The 6,664-nt window shown below is 31.2% G+C and overlaps 1 pseudogene; it reads left to right on the forward strand.

Moving 5' to 3' along the window:
* Positions 1-4,981: 4,981 nt before the first annotated feature.
* Positions 4,982-6,293, forward strand: LOC132252563 (glutamate receptor 2.2-like; annotated as a pseudogene).
* Positions 6,294-6,664: the final 371 nt, after the last annotated feature.

The raw sequence follows: 6,664 nt of genomic DNA on the forward strand, positions 1-6,664 counted from the left end.
CACATAATATATGCATGTGGATGAAATTTGCATAATTGCACAAAAGTGTTATACTATTTATACAAAGCAAATGTACTAATTGTATAAAGGGTGTACAAAGCTATCATTTGTGAAAATTTTCGATCGATTTTGCACAACTTTTTTTTTCTTGTCATTTAAGGATTGCACACTCTCATTCCACACATTCCTTTATCACACACTTATCTTATGTACTTTATTTAACTTGCATATGACAATAATGATGTTTAGGAAAAAAATTTATTTTCCTATATAAGGGATCTAGAAGACTGCCTTTGTGGAGGATTTAAATTGATTTTAAACAACTATTTTTATTTTTTTTTATTTTTTTTCATCATCTAAGGATTGTACACTCTTATGGCATAGATTCCTCTATCACACACTCATCTCATGCACTTTATTTAATTTGCATATGACAATTTGAATATTTACCTTTTTTTTTTCTTTTGTCTCCCACTGTTTTATAAACCAAACTAATGGAAACATGGTTAATCTACTTACAATAAGTAGGGGTCGTATGAAATTTGCTCTACTATACAAGGTATTTATACTCACTGTACAAGGAAAATATACTAACCATACAAGGGGTGTATAAGGCTATTATTTGTGAAGGATTTCAAGTGATTCTAAAAAACTTGTTTAATTCCCTTAGCCAAGGATGGAGAACATTCCTTATACACATTGGTTAATCATACATTTATCTCATGCACTTTATCTAACTCGTGTATGGTCATTTGAATACCTACCTCACTAATGATGATTGTGGAACAAAGTTGTATAACAATCTTTCCCTTTCTTTTAAATCAAACCAATGCAAACATGGTTAACCGACCTATGGGCAAATATTCACAAGGTAGTGCATGGAATTTGAGTTATTGTACAAGGGTGTCACACTAACTATACAAAACAAATTTACTAACTGTACAATGGGTGTATAAGACTACTTTTTGTTAAGGATTTTAAGTTATTATGAAAAACTCTCCTACTTTTTTTTTTTGTCACCCAAGGACTATACAATCTCTCCACTCAAATTTCCTCACCCTAAAATCGTTTTGACTCTTATTTTTAAATTTCATCATGAAAATTTTGTAATTGCATTTTTTTTTTTTTTTTTGTAGTTTTAGCAATGTTCTTTCTTTCCACCATTTTTTGGTGAAATTTTATTCAAATTGTGAAACCAAGGTTTGGTTAATCTCAGTTTTGATGATAACAAAACAAGGTTTAGAACTAATGATTATATTTCAAGTATAATTAGGCAAGACGATTTCCAAAGTGGCAATCACAAAGACAAATCAAGCCAAGGAGAAATCATGAAGAAGAAGATCACCTCAAAGAGAAGTGTTTTTCAAGACCCAAGCTTCAAAAAATCTCTTTGTAAGGTTGTTGGTGCACTAGGATTTTCATGCATTACATTATTTACTTATGCACCAAAATCATCCAAGAGTTATTTTGTTTTAAATATTTTAAAAGTTGGATGATTTCATGTTTTCAACTAAAACCTTGTGTCAAATGTCTTTCCAACTTGTTTAAAAGGTTTTAAGTTGAAAAAACTAGTCTTTTGAGCCAAAAATGGCTCAACCGGTTGAACCGGATGAGGAACTGGTTGATCGCTAGATCAATCGGTCGAGGTCCGGGTCGACCCCCAACTCAACCGGTCGAGGGTGCAAAAAACTTTCTCTTTCTTCCAAAACAATTGTTCAACCGATCAAGGTTGAACCTCAACCGATTGAGGTCCGATCGAGGTCTGGTCAAGGTCCGACGGTCACCTGCCAAGTGTTAAATGCTAATGGCTAGTCAACCGATCGACCCCCAGCCTCTACCGATCAAACCCCCAACGGCTAGTTTGACTTTTTTCTTCTATAAAAAGACTTCAATCTTCATTGTTTCATAAGTTTAACCTTCCCAAACCTTTCTTGAATATATTTGAGCCTTGGAAGAGTGTTTTTGAGTGCACCATTGTTCTAAACCTTGCATATCTTTAGTGCACCATTCAATCCTAGTTTTCTTGTATCATTTGAGCTTAAAGTTTTTGTACTAGGATTTTATGAGATCATTTATTTGTAAATCTTTGAGAGAAAGCTTCTCAAGTGTGGGGTATCACTTGAGGGGTTGTTCAAGAGTGGGATATCTCTTGAGAAGTGTAAAGGGTGCTTGAAGCTAAAAGTCCAAGAAGGTGAATTGGAACCATAATCCAATTGTATTACTTGAAGGCTTGGTTTGGAAGCCTTGAATTAGTGGATGTAGGCTAGGTTGCACTGAACCACTATAAAATCTTGTGTTTGCATTTTCTTTTCCCTACTCTTTTAATTTATATGCAATTATCTTTATATTGTTTATTATATACTTGCATATAATTGTCTCTTACATTCACATAGTTTAAACTTGCAAAAAGAGACCATCACCCTATTCATCCCCCTCTAGGGTGATTATCATAGGTTGGATTAGCCTAATTTTTCTAACACAAATGAATCCATATTTAAAAATCTAATTTAAAATCATAACCATATTTATCAAATTTTTTACTAAGATTACACTAAATTCTTTTAATATATTTATACTCATTTATTTAAAAAATGAAAAACTAATTTTTTTTAAACATGTGTTATAACCTTTCAAATAAAAAATTAAATAAGTTTGAAAGTCAATAAAAAAAAAAATTAGATACCACTTTCGATAATTTTTAAGTAAGATTTTATATAACATATTTCATTTGAAATTTAATTTCTAAAGTTTCATTAAAAAAGTTGTGTTGATAATTTTCTTGTAGTTAGTTAAAATACTTTGCATTAGTTTATTTAGATAAGAAAAATGATTAATATAATATTAAAACTTCGTATTTTAGTTATTTTTTCAATAAATTTATCTTTCTAAAAATTTTAAAATAAAAACATTAAAGATTAAAAAGCTAAAAGGATATAAATATATATATATATATATATATATATATATATATATATATATCTCTTAATTTATATATATATATATATATATATATATATATATATATATATATATATATATATATATATATATATATATATATATATATATAAATTAACAGTAAAGTGATAGTCAATTTTTTATTTTTTAAAAATATGGTTAATGTGGAAAATATAGAAAATAGTTAAAAATGAAAGAAAAATATAAATAAAAAGGTAATGTAAATTTAAAATAAAAAGTGAAAATTAAACTAAAAGATAAATATAAAAAGATAAAAAAAATAATTGGAGGAAAAATCCCAAAATTTTTATCCTTGCTCATAATAAGAGTAAGAGGATTCAATATCTTAAAAAATGGGGAGAAAAAAAAAAAGAAAGAATAGAAGAGGAAAACACGTACCCACTTATGATGCTTAATTGGAATTGGAAGAAGAGTTTGAATTTAGAAAGGGACATTGTAGAGGAAAATATAAAATCATATGGAATATTTGTAGTTTTAATAAATTTTTGATAAATATAAAATTAATACTAGTTGTTAATGATATAATAATGAAATGAAAATGGGAATATAAGTATGAGATTGGCATAAAATAGAAATGTAGATTGGAAGAAAAGCAATATATATATATGAAATGGGTAATGGGGAATAGAAAAGGAAAGACAAAATACAAACAAATAGAGGTGTGCAAGGTCAAGGCCATTTTAGGGACTAATGAAGGCTAATATTCTTCAACTTAATTTTTACATTTTATTTGGGTCTTGGGCTTAAATGTGGGTGATAAGAGGATGTTGAACCAATTTTCAGGTCCATTGGACCTAAAAGCATAATTCTCCTGTATAAATATGAGGAGACAAAGGAAGAATGGCCAAGCAAAGACCATGATTAAATATGTTGAGGCAAGGGAAGAAAAGTTGCTTCATTATTATTAGGTATAGTAAGGGAGTCAAATTTGTCAAAAATAAACATGAATCCAAAGGTTTCTAAATATTAAAATTTAATTTAGCTTTCAAAAATTTAATTAATTTTTTTTAAGTGATTGTTTTAATTTTTATATTTAAATAGTTGAATGTACAAGGTTTCTACATTTTTGTTATTAAAAACTTTTATTTTGTTAGATGTGGGTATATGAAAATCATTTTATCATATAAAATTAATCACCAAATTTAGATTTGTCTTAGATAATTATAATGCAAAAAAATGCTACTTATAAACACTTATTCCATAATTTATTTTTCCCCATATTGTAGGGAATAAATTAGAGAATGCTAATAATATTTTTTTTTGTATTAATAATTTAAGTTAATTAAGTTACAAAATATTATAAGAACATACTTGCCTCAACAAATATCATAATTAAAAGTTTTTTTTTTTTACAATAATATAAACTTTGGGCCCAAAAGGTGTAAGTAACAGTTTACTATCTAGAAAGATATATCCTGCTTAAAAGTGATGTTGCATTATAAATACAAATTTTGTGGCTATTTTAAAAAAATATATATATATATATTTACTACAAATGTATGTGATTGTTGAATGTCATCTATTTGATATGAACAATAATTCATCACTGAAAAATTGCTTTGCTACCAAATAAAATATTATTGCAAAAAGCTACTTACAATATTACAATGGTTGTTCCTACATTTTTTTACAGGACATAGATGATTGCCTTAAATTTCTTCACGAATTTCTTGCTGCCTCACACAACAAGTCAACTTCCTGTGGCTGATGCTTACACTATGTGGTTGATGCTTGCCCACACACAAGATCTTCGACAATGGAGGGAATGTAAGGACAGATTCATTTTATTGGTTATTCTTTAGTGCAGACAATCCATTAATTCTGAATATTGTAATTTTTTGTGAGAATAAATATTTTTTATTTTAAAAATTATCATTTTCATTCCAAGTTAGCCACATATCATCATAAACCTATTAAATTCCCTGCGTGCGAGTGCAGAAGAGGATAAGTTCATCACAATGTGAATACATTACTGCCAACTGCCACCTAACACAGGGCTGTCATGGCTGCACTAGTGGTGCTCATTTACTTGGACAACGAGACGGAAATGGAGTTATATACCATATCTTATTGATGCCTTGCAAGAGATTGACACCCGTATCTCCTACAGGAGCGTCATTCATCCATTAGCCACTGATGATCAGATCCTCGAAGAGCTTTACAAGTTGATGACGATGTCAACCAGAGTTTTCATTGTACACATGCTTATACCTCTAGGCCCAGGGCTTTTCACCAGAGCAAATGAGATTGGAATGATGGAAGAAGGTTATGTTTGGATTCTAACTGATGGGTTAACTGATATCTCGAGTACATTGGATCCATCTGTCATTGATTCAATGCAAGGAGTGTTGGGGGTGAAGCCTCATGTTCCAAGGTTGAAAGAGCTTGAAAGTTTTAAAATCAGATGGAAAAGGAAAATCCAACAAGAATATCCAACCAATGAAAGGTTTGAGCTGAACATTTTTGGACTCTGGGCTTATGATGCTGCTTATGGGCTAGCCATGGCAGTTGAAAAACTTGGGCCAACAAACTTCAGCTTCCAAAAGTTTATTACTTCCAGAAATTCAACCGATCGTGATACTATACGAGTCTCCCAAATAGGTCCAAATCTTCTCCAATCACTATTAAGTACTAGATTTAAGGGCCTTAGTGGAGACTTCCAATTTTTTAACAGGCAACTACGCTCATCAGCTTTTCAGGTAGTCAATGTGATCGGCAAAGGGGAAAGAGGGGTTGGATTTTGGACACCAGAGAGTGGAACTATAAGAAAGTTACATTCTGTAGATTTTGCCAACTATCAAGTGACAAGTGGCAAGGCTGCTGACTAAGCTCAACTAGCAAAAAATAAAGCTTGCTGACCTAGGTAGAAAATAACGGCTGGGAGTATTGTTAGTTAGTTAGAGGTTTGTGACTGATATAAAAGGTGCAGTCTCGAGAAAAGAGAATGAGGGCATTCAGTTGCATTGAACAGAGAGCAAGAAATGAAGAGAGCTTTGCAAATCCATAACCATAGGTCTATCTCAGTTATCTTGTATAGAAAGAAACAGAGGTGATGAGGTTGTTTTGGGAAATCTGTAATTTCTTTATTTTTTATTCTTGTGTAATCTCTGGTTGGTACAGTTGAATAAAGGCTTTAGGAAATCAGTGTGGATGTAGATCAAGTTGATCGAATCACGATAATTCTCTTGTGTTCTTGATCTTGGTTGATTGTATACCAGCTGTTTGATTTTATTCCTAAGAGAAGTTCTTGCAAACTGGTTGTTTTTCTTTTTTAGTTTCTACTATAACAGTCCCTAGGTCAGGGCTGGTTCTTCTTCAACAATTGGTATCAGAGCCTTTGGGTTATAATGGGGACTGTAAAGTTCGATGTAGAAAAGTTTACGGGGAAAAATGATTTCGGGTTATGGAGACTAAAGATGAGGGCATTGCTGGTTCAACAGGGGCTCCAAGATGCCCTACTTGGAGAGAAAAACCTGCCCAATACCATGCAAGAAAAGCATAAAATAGAGCTGTTGGAGAAAGCTCACGGTGCTATCATTCTTTCTTTAGGTGATACTGTGCTGAGAGAGGTGGCCAAAGCAAAGTCTGCAGCTAAGTTGTTGCTCAAGCTTGAGAGCCTATACATGACCAAGTCATTAGCAAACCGATTACATAAGAATATCAAGTTATATACATTCAATATGAC

The sequence above is a fragment of the Vitis vinifera genome, chromosome 4, assembly GCF_030704535.1.
Source record: "Vitis vinifera cultivar Pinot Noir 40024 chromosome 4, ASM3070453v1".
Taxonomy (NCBI): domain Eukaryota; kingdom Viridiplantae; phylum Streptophyta; class Magnoliopsida; order Vitales; family Vitaceae; genus Vitis; species Vitis vinifera.